We start from the raw sequence: 14,946 nt of genomic DNA on the forward strand, positions 1-14,946 counted from the left end.
ACAGAATGAAGGATATCAAAAATGTGTGTGTGTGTGTGCGTGTTTAATTATTAGATCAAGACCAAAGTCCTGAAGCAAAGGTGCAAAAATGTTACACATTCAGGTCATACCTTTAATGAACCACGCACACGGGCACGCACACACAGACAGGCACGTGTATAGCCAGGTGCTATATATGGCTTCCGTTACCACCTCCAGTACCCCCCCAGCACCACCCATCCTTCTCGGAGGCGACATGCAATGAGGATGAGCTACATGAAAAGTGAAATGGGAAATAAAGAATTGAAGAGGAGAAGTGAGAGATGTGACACCGACAAGGGAGACTGGCGAGAAAAAGGAGAACGTTATGGGGTAGTTTCGCGTTTGTTCATCGTGCACGCTGAAAGCCCTTCCTCGGGGAGACAACGCGTATGAATGGCAGCCTGTGGCGCGCCGCAAGATGCAGGACAACATGGGAAGACTGAAAATGGGGCGATTCAAATGAAAGAAGAGAAAGTAGTGTGTGTGTGTGTGTGTGTGTGTGTGTGTGTGTGTGTGTGTGTGTGAGAGAGAGAGAGATGCCGCTGAGTATCTTTGGGACACCAGGACACAGTGAAGACAGTGAATGATTACATTATCACTGACCTCTTCTGTACAGAGCTGCTTCGTGGCTCATCCACAGACATTTATGTGCTCAAAGATAGAAAAAGACATTACAGCGATGTTGATATATTTAGCCAGGTTTAGATGTACCGAGTAATCATATGCTTTATGCTTTATTAACACAAGGATTATAGTATAAGATTATGCAAAGGTTATAGGCAGAGAAATAATGGCCGGGCTGCGAGCTTTGAAGGGGATAAACCTTGAGGAGAAATTACTGTTCATGTTACTTGGGTGCCGATTAACATATGAATACAGTGGTTAGGGTGCTGCCACATTAGCTTATTCCTGCACACACTCGGCTGGGGATTTTCTTTGACAGCGAGCGCAGCAACACGAGGAGAGGCTAATTTCAGCAGCTGAGCGCCGCAACGCATTAAAGGGCCTCACATAAAGAAGCAATAACGAGTTTCTGAGGTGTGTTGGGCCTGGAGTCACAGTGCCGTGTCGCTAAAGTGCTTAAATCTTTGATCGCTGATAGATGAAAACAAGATGAACGACTGTACGTGTGTAAATGGTCATACAGGGACGTTTTAATTCAGATTAATAGTCTAAATGGATGCGGCATTACTAATACGCTGGTCATATTCTTAGATGGGCCAGGCTCAAGCACAAGATAAGTAACGGATACATATAATCCATTATCCTTTATTAATACTATCTCTGAGGCACCCTATGCTATGCTATGCTACTCTTTGAAACTCTTTGACTAAAAAGTGAGCCTGTGTATCCACGTTCACACCATAGTACAACAGGGTCTTGAATAAGGTGGAGCTTGGTCATTGAAGGCCTTGAAAGTAAGGATTTTAAAATCTATTCTTGATTTTCCAGGCAGCTAATGAAGACGGGCTAAAACTGGAGAGGCGTGATCTCCTAATTTTCCAGTTTGTAATCTCCTTACAGCATTTTTAGTTCAGCAGGAGGGTTAAAGGAGTTGTTAAACAAGCAGGTAATGAAATACAACAGTCCAGCTATGAAAGAAACAAATTCTTGGAGAATTCTTTGAACAGCACTTTATTCCTGACCAGGCCAACCTTTTATTGTAGAAAAACTGAACTACATATCCTGATATGACCCCGTTGCTCCTCACGGTCGAGGTAGAGGTCAGGCTGATTTCATTCAGTGTGTCTGCGGCGTGCCCTGAGAAACACCTCCACCCTCATTCATGGAGCGTCCCAGAAGCGCCACGGTGCTCCGCTGCATCGGTGAAACACTCCGGTTTTAATTTTTTAGTGACTTTACGGCCATGATGCGCCCATCCACGTCACTCGGCTCGCACAAAACCAGAAACAGATCTGGTAAACTTTACAGTCTAGGATAGGACTATAAACCCTTATTATCGTTTATTTTTTAAATGAAATCAGATCCTGTTACACGAGTAGTTAATGTGAAGTTCCAGGGAAAGATGGGAAAGAAGAAAATAGTAATTGAAGGGGAAATATTTTGACACCATACATCCTTCCTGCAAGGATACAAACCGAATGAAGAAGACGTGGTGTTAAATCGTAGGAGTATTGGGTGCTTTGTTCAACCATCACGTTAATTATCACTCCTTGTGCTCTGTAATGGGTTTGAATTGCGTGGTCTCGGGAGAGCCGTAGTACCTGCCGCGTGCTTTTGTGATCCAGCTCCACGACGCGGTGCTGAAATATGGGTGAGGGCCTGCGCTTCGGTCGCTCCCGATTCACGGGGCATGGGTGAGCTCAAGTATAATTAACTGAGTTTTTTTCTTTTTAAGCCAGACTGTGTAGGAACATATGGTTGGAGTTCATTTAGCATTATTTCTAAGTATAGGTAGCGTGCAGACCAATGCATATATTTTTACTGCCTAATTAAAAACAAGGTCCAAAAAAATGGCCTAAAGGGGTATGCGTCCGAGCAAAGAACCCTGTGGAACTCCTTAACTAACTTGTATTAAATTGAGACCTGTTGTTAATGTGAACAAACTGGAATTGGTCTGATTATTACCATTCAGGTGAGGCTAGATCAAATTCTTGGTCTTTTTTAACTCATTTCTGTACAAATCTTGGAAAATCTTGCTTAAACAGTCAGTCAGTAGATCTATTTTTGCATATATTTATATATAATTGAAAAATAAACTGATTAAATCATTACCGGTACTTCTCGGATTTGTGGGACATTTTTTTCTATCCTGTTCATCTATTAAATAAAACCAGTTGACTGTAACTGGACTGATCCATGAACGATTATGGCCGAGCAGCTATAGATCACTTTCATTTATGTTTTCATGCTCACTGCAGCTACCAGAACTCTACTGAAAGATATTTATCGCAGATATTAAAAGAGCACAAATTGTTTCACCCTGATTTAAGGAAAATGCTAAAATGATTCCCGCCTCTCTGTTACGGAACAGTGTCGGACCGAGATGGAATATAAATAATGATCTGACCTGACAATTGAGAGATTATCTGAATGGAATAAAAGTACAGGAATAACAGTGGAAGGTGTTTAAACAGGATACATTTACATGCTCAGCAATATTCTCCTTTTGCCATCAAATCATGATGAGATGTGTTATTACAGCGAAGGACGAAACGAAAAATAAATCTTGAAGTGACACAAAACATTAAAACCGGCTGTAAATTTTACACCAGCAGCGCAACAGTTGAAGCAAGGCCACGTTTCCACGTGACCACACTTAGATAACTGAATGAACGCGGCGCAGCACTAATTTCCCCACCAACCTCGGGCACAAGCCTGAGTCCGCCTTCTAAAAATATCCGCGGCTTCATTGTGTCTCTTCACACAAGCTTCAGCCTCCTGTCCAAACCTGAGTCCCTTACAGGATTTTACAGACTTTTTTAAGGCTGTTGCGACCCAAAAATGCCTGACTGGAGCTTTTCCTGTTTGCATTTAGTGAAATTTGGCATCCGCAACAGGAGGGGGAGCCCTAACTCAGGGTGTTCATCCCCGCTGCAGCTTTTGTTGTCCACTCCTGAAGGTACCCACATGCTCAGTTTATGTTTACTAGCCATTAAAGCTCGTCCCTACGGTCCAGGTTTAAAAACAGTGTGAACAGCAACATCCTTTGGAAATATGTCACCCCAAATGCTAATTATGTCAGACTTTGTTATCTGACCACTGGCTGACTGCATCGTTGGTCTTCCATGTTTATCGTTGCCATTTCGCTGCAGAGAGACGCCAAAGTTGCTTTAAGTGTGAGGCGGCTGTTCAGTCAAGAAAATTTGATACAAATCCGGATCAGAAAACAACAGATCCATTGTGACCTGTGCTGTCGATGCTGTCGAGTCCCATTTGAACAGAGAAGTCCATTTAAATGGAACTTTGCTAAATACACAGACTTGGGGGAAGACAGAGGACAACTCTGTCCCCATGTGTCTTCAGAACACATTTAGCCAGCTGGGGACAGCATCTTTATCACTGACGCTTGTCACATATGCAGCCACTGATTTGATTCAATGTTTTAGCAGGGAAACTGTTATTACGGGTGCTAATTAGTTGCTTAAATGTTAAAGTGGTGATGCTGCCACTCCTGGGAGGTTTATTATGGTGTAAGTGGCGTAAAATGGTCAACTGTAAGGTCCATCTTTGTTGGAAGGCTTATTTGGTGAGCTGTTGTGGAGACAGAGCCAAAGCTTGGTAATTTTGTATCAAGGATAGAGGCATAACAGAAGCGTTGAATTTGGCCTGGAGGGTCAAATGCAGTTAAATGTCACCCAAACCCCGAGCTGATTTATTTAACTCAGACATTAGCATGGAAGGAAGACTGGACGTAGGTGGACAAGATAACGAAATAGAGGATATTTGGAGGGAAGAGCAGAGCAGGACACTAAATGATGATGGTGGGAATATTTATGTGTAGGAAGGAGATGGAAATATAGCTGCAGTCGGGTCATTTGAGGGTTTTCTTGAGGGAGGACGGAGAGTCAAGGCAGTTTAGAAGAAAAGGGGAAATAATTAACAGAGACAGGATGATAAAATGAGGTGTTATTACAAATGACGTTAAAAAAAATTACACAGGAAAATACGGTGCTGCTGTTTTTACCTGCAATTATTGAAAATCTTTAATTCCTGGATATTCTCTATCAGGTTGCTCTACTGCCTGTCCTTCTGCTGTAGTTTATTAGAAAAAGGACTTAGCCTCGTTTTCTTATCCCAACCATCAAGTGGTCATTATTATTTAGCCTCATTTAGCTTCGCACAGATGTGTTTACGATGTATATTCAGCTCAGCTCAGCTCAGCCCTCCATCTCTGTGAATATCACCCCCAATTGATGGGCTGAACACAGCTGGCACCCTGTTGCTGGTCCGTCTATTCGCAGCTTCCTTGTCCACTGTAAAGAACCCGCAGACTTAAATCAAAAACCGGACCAAACCCTATCAAATCATCCCAAGTGTGGAGAGCCACACAAAAAAAGCCCATTAAACCCAAAGCCTGTGATTTAAATGTCACCGCAGCTGGAAACTGTCCTATTTATGAGGTCAAACGGCTGGTGATAACGGCGCGGGATGCTGCAAATCTCGCTTTCTCCTGTGGCCGTTCTGCAAGTTCTCTTCAAATTTGAAAGAATTTCTCCAGAAACTTTGACAGACTGCAGGTGCACGGGGAGCATAATGGCAAGAAATTGGCACCAGATGAGGCGATTCCAATCCAAAATTGCCTTCCCCCCAGACCGCAGTGGAGGCCGAATATTATGATCAGTGGGACGACAAACTGAAACGATCTGCGCTCACGTAAACAAACCACAAGACGCAATAAGGGACTTTTGGCTGGCAAAATCAGCCCATAAACGCAACACCGGCAGTTGCGGAGTTGGCTGGAGCCAAAAGTTGCTTCTCTTTAAACAAGTTATTCATCGTGGAGCTGGCGGCAGCAGGTTTGTTCTAGTTAGAGAGCAGAAAAGCAGGAGTGAAAGGCAGCAAAGTGCTGATCGTTACAGTGGTCTGCTGTTTGTGGTTTATTATTTGACTGCAAATAGGGCTGATAAATGCAGCTTTAACAACTTTCGCCTGCGGGTCTTCAGTGTCTGCGCCAGGCTTGATAAACGCCGGCGACACGCTTAAACCAAAGGCCCGATTTTTATCCACTCCGCTGAACCGCGCTCTGAAATCCTGCTGTAGAGTTTGACACAGTCCAGTAAACCACACCTGGAATCAGAATCAAACAGGTCAACGCGTCCGACAAAAACAGTCCCATCAGCTCTTAGGAAACCCCCTCAAGGCTCCCGCGGAGCCGCCTTGCATCTTTGCTTTGTGTTTGTGCATATTAGCGCTCGCCTGGGTGGAGAAAATCCTCATGCACAAAACCAGCACAGATAAAACGGAGTGAAAAACAATTTCCCCAGCCCGGAACAGTAGAAAAGCAGGGGTGGTCTGCACCGAGCCTGGATAGCTACCCAGCGGTGAAGACGTGATTGACGTAGCTGCAGGATCAGAGCCTCCCTGGAATCGAGCCAACGTTTCTGCGGACGCCTTGCGCCGGCGGAGGGGGGGGAGGGGGCGACAGGCCTGAATGTTGAGCGAGGGCAAGCAGCCAAGCAGAGATCTCCTCACACAGGCGGAGGGCGGGGAGGGACCTACGGAGCAGAAACAGAAGGATCTTTGATAAGAGCAGGCGACAAGCACGACTTATCAGTTCTTTGTTGGGTTTAAAGTTTATATCAGCTCGGGACGACTGGAAATGCCAGAGAAAAACCCTCCTAATTCCCACCTCATACAAGCTGAACGACGGAGCGAGCAGAGAGCTTTAAAGCCCGGCGACAGCGAGCATAAAGCAACGGTTTCGCCCAACCTTTGAAGGAGACGGAGAGAGCGGGGCAGCCAGGCTCTCATTCAGCACACCTCTGTAGCTCTGGCCCGTGTGTTGGGCTGTTTATTATCAGCAGACAGCACACTCAGACCTGGAATATAGCACCACTGAGCCACTGGGTGCTGCCCGCTGGGAAGAAACAGGGAGCGTGGCGATGCAGGAGGAATGCCAATGAGTGTCCCCTCTGCTTCCCCAGATTGTGTTTGGTGCTCCAGCTCCACCGCAGCCCTGCAGAGCTGCGCTGTCCCCGCCCGGGGTCGGACTGCAACGTTAGCGGCAGGAGTCTTTTCTCCGATACTACGCCTCACGTCCTGGCCATTAATCAACGCTTACAACCGCATTAATCTGCTTCGGTGCGCCCGGACCGAGCAGTCTGTGCGGGAGACGGTGCACGGTCAGGATGAGAAGTGAAGGTTTTTATGAGGATAATAAATAAGGCAGGAAGATAGAAAACTCTTCCTCAGAGCTACACTAAAAGCGATTCTAAATAAATACGATTACACAATAATGCGTTTAGGTTAAGGCTGAGGTAATGTGCAGGAGTATTTCCCTTTGGGCCGACGGGATTAAAGGTCAAACTACTGCGTTCAGTGTGTTGTAAACTGCAGGGTATGTTGACTTCCACCCAGGTTATGTGACGGCCCTTGTTTTTCTGTTAGCAAAATAACTCAGTTGTAATTGGATTTCAGGGAAATTTTCAGGAAATTTGCTCATGATTTCAGTGCGGGTTCCAGAATCCGGAGGGATTGTGACCTTTGATCTTCCACGGCTCAAAGCCAAGGGTCACAATATGTGGGCAAAATGAGCAGCTCATTTCTGAGTTGAACAACTTCCAGGAGAGGAAATCTCACATCTCCCTCCATCTGCCTTGTTTCTCTAATCGGAACCAGAGCCTATAAGCTGCCGCTTCAGTCATCAGACCTTCCAGAGGCTCATCCTCAAATACAGGACCAGCAATACACGGAGGTACAGTCATTGAAGGTGTTCCAATTAACTGGAGTGTTGTAGTTTCGGGTGTAAGTCGCAATATGTGGGGAAATGAGCTGCTTGGCAGAGGGCTGCACTCTCAGCACTAGTTTATAATGTACCAACAACATGCCTCCAGTAAACAGAACTAGTCTGTCAACAACTGGTTTGGACAAAAAACCGACACAAAACAAACACCATAAACTTCCGGAAGCAACGTTAATTAGCTAAAGAGAGGGAAGGGGGGGAAAAAAATCTGCAGAGCGATTTTTATGGACCCATTTACTTCATGTTCCCTCAGATGAATGACATCAAATTGATTTTGGAGCAGATTTTTGAGATGGGGAACCATAGGACAGTAAAAGCTTCCGAGCGTGCTCTGAGGATATATGGCTCAATGAATCTGGTCCGATAATGGCGGATATGGATTATTAGTTAAAAGCACCGAGTGCTGAATATGGAAGAATAAAATAGTTTTCCTTCATTTTTATGGCATTTTATATTGAAGAAATAATCTAGGGGGTGACTAAAGTTTCAGACGAGACATGGAATAATATTCTGGAGATCTGATTCCGTAGAAATACTTCCCAATATCCCTTTTTATAAAGTGTAAATATCAAATATAATGGACTTGTGCACTTTTTAGACTGTGAAGCTGAGACTTGTGATATTAATGACAGTAATTAATGATCGATCTAGCATCATAAACCCTATATAGGAAGCACCTTTGCTGTCCCATATCTATTTATAAGAGTAATAAAAATATTTTAGCGCAGCAGTTGTTCCTGCTCAGACGTGAATAGGTGCGTACCAAAGACCGCCGTGGATTCAATAAGTGCCTTCATCTTTTACGCAGGCGGGGAAAAAAACACTCTCAAATCTACCTTCTGCATCTTGACCGACTGCTGTGGGGAAGAATTGATTTGGGGCTCTATTTCGGTCTTTATTTCATTCAGACGGCGTCGTTTCTCGTCACGCTGCTTCCGCCCCCCCTCGGTGGGCGACCTCCTGTCATGTCAGAGCAAGAACAACAGAGTCGGCCCACAGCTGCGTCACTGTGAGCACCCGGGTGTAGCTTTCATCCCTCAATTTCCCGCTCGCCGCTGCTTAGCCCCAATCAGGGTCACTGGAGCCTGTGGGAGGGATCCCGGGTGCAGGGACGCAACGCAAACGCCTCGTAGGAAAACCTGAACTGGAACCAAACCAGGACTCTTCTCAATACGAGGCAGCCGTGCTCACGAACGCACCTCCTCCTTCAGATATAAAAAAGCCAAAATAAAATCAGATTTAAGTCAATTGCTGAGGAGGATCTCTGTTATTAGATCAGCAGCAACCCAAAGGAGGAAACAGCAGGGGGCCTAAAGAGCCACAGACGCAACGCCGTACCGCTCCGGTCCCACAAAAGCATGCGAAACATTAATAATGATCAACAAAACAACCAAATGGTGTCGTTTTCGGCCCCTGCACAGCATGTGGTCGTAGCTTCATAGAACTAGGAAACAGATTGGCAAGTAACTGTGTTGCTCTAAAACAAATGTGTTCATAACCAGTGAGAACATCAGGTTGTTAGCATCGGCGTGGCGGCGACAGCCGCTGAATTATGAATGTCAGCTTTATTGAATTAGACAACGACAACACGGGAGATCTCAGAGCACCGTACCAGGCCCGAGACAGAACAGAAGGCAGGCGGCGGTTGTTGATGCGACTCGGAGTAAATTTAACAGTTGGGAAAAGGTGTCATTTTGAAAAATAAATAAATAAAAGATTTAAAACCAACAATTTGGTTTAAACTGTCAACCCCAGACGCCAATCAGCACCTTTCATCAGCTTCAGGGTGGTGCCTACTTTCACTTGGATAAAACCCATTTTGCCAGACGTGAAAATAAAGTGACGAAAAATAATTGAGTCAATGTGATGCTAACTTTGTCTCCTAAACCGTAAGAAAATGTTTCTCTTCCACTTTGAGACACTCAAGTGTCGTGAACCAGGAGCAGAACCTCTGCTGTTCTGATAATGTGCACGTGAACAGAAGAGAAAACCCGATTGCTGAGATTATTTCCACTCTGATGAGGGTAGTAATGTAATGTGGATAGCGATGTCAACTCTCAGTAGTAACAAATGATTTACTTTTGTTACGCTTGCTGTCGTACAGTTTGCAGCCTCGTCTCAACCCTCAGCGATTTCCTATTGTTGTCATTTGTGGCCTAAATCCTGGATAATTTTGCTGGAGCGGCACTCCACACGTATTCAATCAGTTTATGTATATTAGCTAGTGCTGCCAAATTGATCGATCCAAATTTGAATGGGACACTGGTGACGTTTGACGTTGTGAATAACTGGCTGAACGGGTTCAGAGGGTCCCCTCAAGTTCCCAGCAAGCTTACCGTCAACGTCAAGCGGTTTGAGTCTGAAGCTCTGCTCCTTCTGTAGTGGTGTATTTAAGCTTCTGACCCTTTTGGAATACTCTGGATTTCAGTGTTTGCTGTAACCTTCTGAATAAAAGCCAGGATTTTGACTGATCCCCAGGATTTAACTTTGTTCATTGTTCTCTTTAAGGGTTTTCTGGGGGAATCATGTGTGCTCTAGTCTCCCTGCGTAGCCGGCGTCCTCTTGAGATTCACTTCACAGACTGATGTCCTGACATTGTCGTGCAGAACTCTGAAGAAAGAATTTAGAATTCATGGACCAAGATGTAGGAAAATGGCTCCCAGCGCCATCAGTGTAGCTAAAGGAGCTTCTATATTGGTCTTATCCACCCACCAACACATTCACACTAGTTTCTATCGGTTCTCCTATGCTACGTTCTCACATGTTCACAAGCATTTTGTTTTCTTTCAATAAAAAACAACAACATTGGGGCTGTTTGTGAGCGACCTGATCCCTGATCAGCTTCCAGTAGATCTACTCCCACGTGATTTGTTTACCGTGTGCGTGTCGTTGGGCTCTGGAGGGGAACTACCTGGGAGAAAACCGGGAGACCGCGCAAACTCTGCTCTGCAACTTATTTAGGCCTTTTCTTTGAATGTAGTATTAGGGAATACAAATTTCCCCGTTCCCTTCCTTTGTCATGTGACTCACGTAGCCTGCGGCTTCCAACAACAACATTTCAAAAGGGATCCAATCTGCGGCGGCTTTCACGCAGCACACCAGGTTGTCAAAGCATCACTCTTCATGGTGGATAAGGGGCACTCGTTGCCCCGAGCGATTCTCACGCTTCCTCCTGCCAGCCAGCCTTCCCCCATCCCAACGGGGACGGGAGGGTTGAGTCCCACCGCTGCAGAGGCTGCTCGTCAGTTTAGGGCCGAGCACACGTGGCATGAACAACCTTCCCCAGCATCCCTGCTTTTATGCCGGCTGTGGATAATGAAGCGTCGCGTCAGTGAGAGCGCCGCCGCTCTCACTCATGGAAGGTGCAGGGACACGTTTGATGGCAGCGGTGCGATACGGGCTGCTTGGGTTTGATTTAATGTAATTTACTGGAAGGACCGAGAGATTAAAATCAAGCTGTCTGACGACGGAGTCGACCCCTAGGAATAAAACACACAGAGTAATCAAGATGGGTTTACACTGGGAGTTTAAAAGGTTGCATTTCTTGAGGGGGAAGGAAGGGGCCAATCAATGAGAGAGAAGAAAATAGACGGAGGCGAAGGAGAAATGGCGCTCCCAAAGAAACACGGAGAAAGGAGGAATAAAACTGCACGACAGGTCACAGGGATAGAGAGATAAAAGGATGGGGGGACATCCTGCATTCAGGGAGGGCGAGGACACGGACCGGAGACATAACGAACACAGGAGACGTCAGGAACACGCCAGCCATCGTGGTCCAACACTTCCCATTAAGCTGAGGCTCGTGTAAATGAGAAGCGAAGCGCAGGGAGCACTCGCTGTCATTCTCGCTCATTTTTAATGGATGCCAGCAACGGCCCATACGTCCCTGCAGTCAGCCTATGGAATGGATTCAATCCTACAGTAGCATTACGCGGATTCAAGTAGCTCACGTCAGCAATTCAAACATAAAAAAATCATTTTTAAATAACAAGAACATGTTCAGAAATGCAGAGTCGTCTTTAATGTTTTTCAAATCTTTCAGAGCCAGATTAAACTTTCATCGTGGCCTTGAAAGAACCTGGACGGCGTGCTTTTTAATGATGTACGGGAGACATGCTGGCCTTCGCTTTGTCATGTTTCTCATGTTTTTACCCAAAGCTGAAGGACAGGGAGCAAGGGCTGCAGTACCACTAGAAACCATGGAGGGCAGTGTTGAGCAACATGACCAACAAGTAAAGCGAGACCAGCCAATACATGCAGGGATTTTAGTCCTGATGCTAGTAAATCCAAAACACATTTATTTACGTTCTGTGATGGATGTAGTGCATGTGTGTTAATGGAAAATATGCACCAAATTGCAGGATGAGTATACATACATCAAGCTAACGAGGTCAAAGACGTAGTACTTCCAGGAAGATGGAAAGCGTAAACCCCCGACTTGGGCCCTTTCCAGCTGATTCGGTAACCCTCCTTTCATTCACAGCAGCTTGCACACCGAGCCTTCGCTGGAGCGCACGAGGTTCATCGCCCGTTCCCGATGAACGAGATGCTAATTTCATTTAGCCAAGACACAAAGCCTATTTGAATTATTCCTGCTGAAATTACAGAGCTGGAGCAAATATACAAATATACAAACTGAACGAGTCGAAAGAACGCGTTTCTAATTTTCTTGTGTCGTTTGGAACCCCGAGGAGGTGGCGAGGCTGAAGTGATACATAGCGACAGGGGTTCTGATTCAATATACTGTGAGAGAGTGCGCTGCCGTAATCCTCAGGCTTGTATAATGCATGTTTATTAATTACACTTCACTACTGTACTGTATGTTTTATTAATTCCTGTCCCACCCGATACTGACATTGGAGTAAAAGAATCAAAGTGAATACATCAGAGTGTGTTTGAGCGCCGGTTTCATTTGGTTACATCAGTCAGAACTTTACATGGCTGCTCTTTGTGATGGAAAGAAAAGAAAACACATCAACACAAATGGGGGTATTGTCCAAATCCCAATGAAAACAATCTTACATAATCAATCAAAGGAGAACTGGATTTGACCTCTGGCTGCACACATCCATGACCTCCGATCCATCCAAGCTTGTTGGAATTTATCGGGCGCTTTCGCTGAATTATTACCCAGCATCAACGACTCAGCGGCTAAAATGCTCTTAAGGCGGCGTGTGAGAAAGTCCCGCAGCAGCCTTCCTCCAAACCTGAAGACACACTGAGACTCAACGCGCAAACATTCCAGTGAGACCACATTAATCAAAAATACACGGATAACTGCAGTGGGATTAGCATTAGCATTTCATTTAGTAGAGTGGTTCCATGAGTGCTACGCTGGCGAATGTCACCATAACGCCATGGGCAGAAGTTACACGTGCAAAAACAAATACGGCAGTTGGACAAATGTTCTGGTGATAAAGGAACAGAAGCAGATATGAGGGAATCCCTCATTCAGCCCCCTGAACTATGACGGGGCTGTTACAGGGACAGTCTGGACCCTTCTTGTCCTTCTTGACGCACAAATGGTGTCCAACCTGTCAAAGGGGACCCAAACGGCAGGTCTCATTGCTCTGTGCTGCTGTGCGGCTGTGCTGCAGGTGCCACGTTGTGCTTCTGTCCTACGTTGTGCTTCTGTGCCACACTGTGCTGCTGTGCCACATTGTGCTGCCGTGCTACGTTGTGCTGCTGTGCCACACTGTGCTGCCGTGCCACATTGTGCTGCCGTGCTACGTTGTGCTGCTGTGCCACGCTGTGCTGCCGTGCTACATTGTGCTGCCGTGCTACATTGTGCTGCTGTCCTACACTGTGCTGCTGTGCCACGCTGTGCTGCCGTGCTACATTGTGCTGCCGTGCTACATTGTGCTGCTGTCCTACACTGTGCTGCTGTGCTATGCTGTGCTACGCTGTGCTGCTGTGCCACTTTGTGCTGCCGTGCCACATTGTGCTACGGTTCCACGCTGTGCTGCTGTGCTACACTTGTTCTGAGGTTTCACCTATGCAGACCACTGTTTCCGTTGTCCTAAACCTGCATCCTTCTGGGAGCCCCCCCCCCACCCCCCTCCCCATCAACTAGAAACGATTTCCCTTCCCAAAGGTCGGGACGTTACACGCCGGCCGTGTACGCAGCCACACGGGAAGCTGCTGCCCTCAGTGTGTGATGACTGGAGCTCTCCAGAGGGGTAAATGTTCCGATTATTTGCGGGCCATCTTCGCTGGTAATGATCCCTGTCTGGATGCTGAGACATAGCTGAGGGGCCACCGTGGTCATGGAGAGCTTCCTCTAGCAGATTGCACCTCTTAAATAGCTCTTTTCCCACATGGGTGCCGTAACCACAAACTTTACAGCTCCTTATGAATAATCATGGTGACCCCTCGTGCTGCTGCGCTCGCTGACGGTACGACTTTTCCACCAAGGTCAATAAACTCTTAGATTCAATCTGTTTTTCATGCCCATTAACAATACACCCCTGACGCAGAGCTGTGGAATAACAAGTTCGTTAGGCAGCAGGCGTGTGCTCATCAGGTGGAACCTCGTATGTTCCTCTAATTACAGACGGCATCTTCGCCTTTTTGGGATTTTAGACTCTATATTCTCCAAATCTGCATCTCTGCTCCTCTGGGCTGAGTTCAAGCAAATGACCCATCCAGCTCAGGGAATCAGCTCTTCCCACCAGGAGGCATTCCCAGATCCAGAGGCCATTCAGGCTCTCTAATCAGGCTGGAATTCGGTCCTGGTCAAAAGAATCAGGTGTGTTCACAGTTCCTCTCACACACCTTCCCTCTCCCGATCTGTCCCCTTATCCGTGTTATTACTGAGGCAGGAATTTTCATTTTTTCCCTGGAAGATAAAGCCTTCAGGTGAATCATCTCCTCCATTCACCATTTTAAGGTCTCGTCCGCGCCGGGCGACCTTTGATGGCTAAAATTAGCGACGCGTGACGCAACACGCAACCCGCGTTAACTTGGGTCCCTTTGAACCTTTAACCGCCGTGATAGCTGATAGCATTTTTTTATGAAGGCTTGCAGGAGCGTGCGGTGGTTCATCAACGCTAAGGCCTTCGCTTTCAGGAGAGGTCACAGTCTTTATGTGCGCTCTCTTTCCAGCCCACCCTGAGGGCTTCACTAAGTCAATTACCCAGCAGGTCAGCATCACACCACATCCTGATGAGTACAGTGATATTCTGGAGGAGGAATCTGTCCTCTCAGAGAATTGTCTGCTCTTGTCTGCTCTATTATCACCCACAGTGCCGCTGAAATGGGTTTTCTGTTGACTCGGGATGTCTTACACAGGTTGATGGGCTACGGAGTGCTAGATTTTCTCAAGGACCATCCAGAGCAAAAGAGGTTAAAGGTCTGAGGCTGATTATTTATTGAAGTAAGGTTTGACTTGTCAGCGAATAACAAATCAATCCGTGATGTCAGCCAGCCTTTTGGTCACAGTACATTAAAACGGCGGCGCAGATTCTTGCTAGCGCGGATCTACGGTGGGAAAACAACAA

The 14,946-nt window shown here is 46.3% G+C and overlaps 1 protein-coding gene across 4 annotated transcripts in view; it reads right to left on the reverse strand.

Moving 5' to 3' along the window:
- drp2 (dystrophin related protein 2) overlaps positions 1-14,946 on the reverse strand; it is a 102,248-nt gene that overhangs the window by 62,575 nt on the left and 24,727 nt on the right. For 3 of the 4 annotated variants that reach the window (XM_057042434.1, XM_057042431.1, XM_057042433.1), the window contains exon 2: positions 6,021-6,200. The gene's annotated coding sequence lies outside the window, so the exon portion shown is untranslated. Of the gene's footprint in view, positions 1-6,020; positions 6,201-6,334; positions 6,449-14,946 lie in introns of those variants that run through there. The other variant, XM_057042432.1, reaches the window with a different exon arrangement.

The sequence above is a fragment of the Takifugu flavidus genome, chromosome 9 (assembly GCF_003711565.1).
Source record: "Takifugu flavidus isolate HTHZ2018 chromosome 9, ASM371156v2, whole genome shotgun sequence".
Taxonomy (NCBI): domain Eukaryota; kingdom Metazoa; phylum Chordata; class Actinopteri; order Tetraodontiformes; family Tetraodontidae; genus Takifugu; species Takifugu flavidus.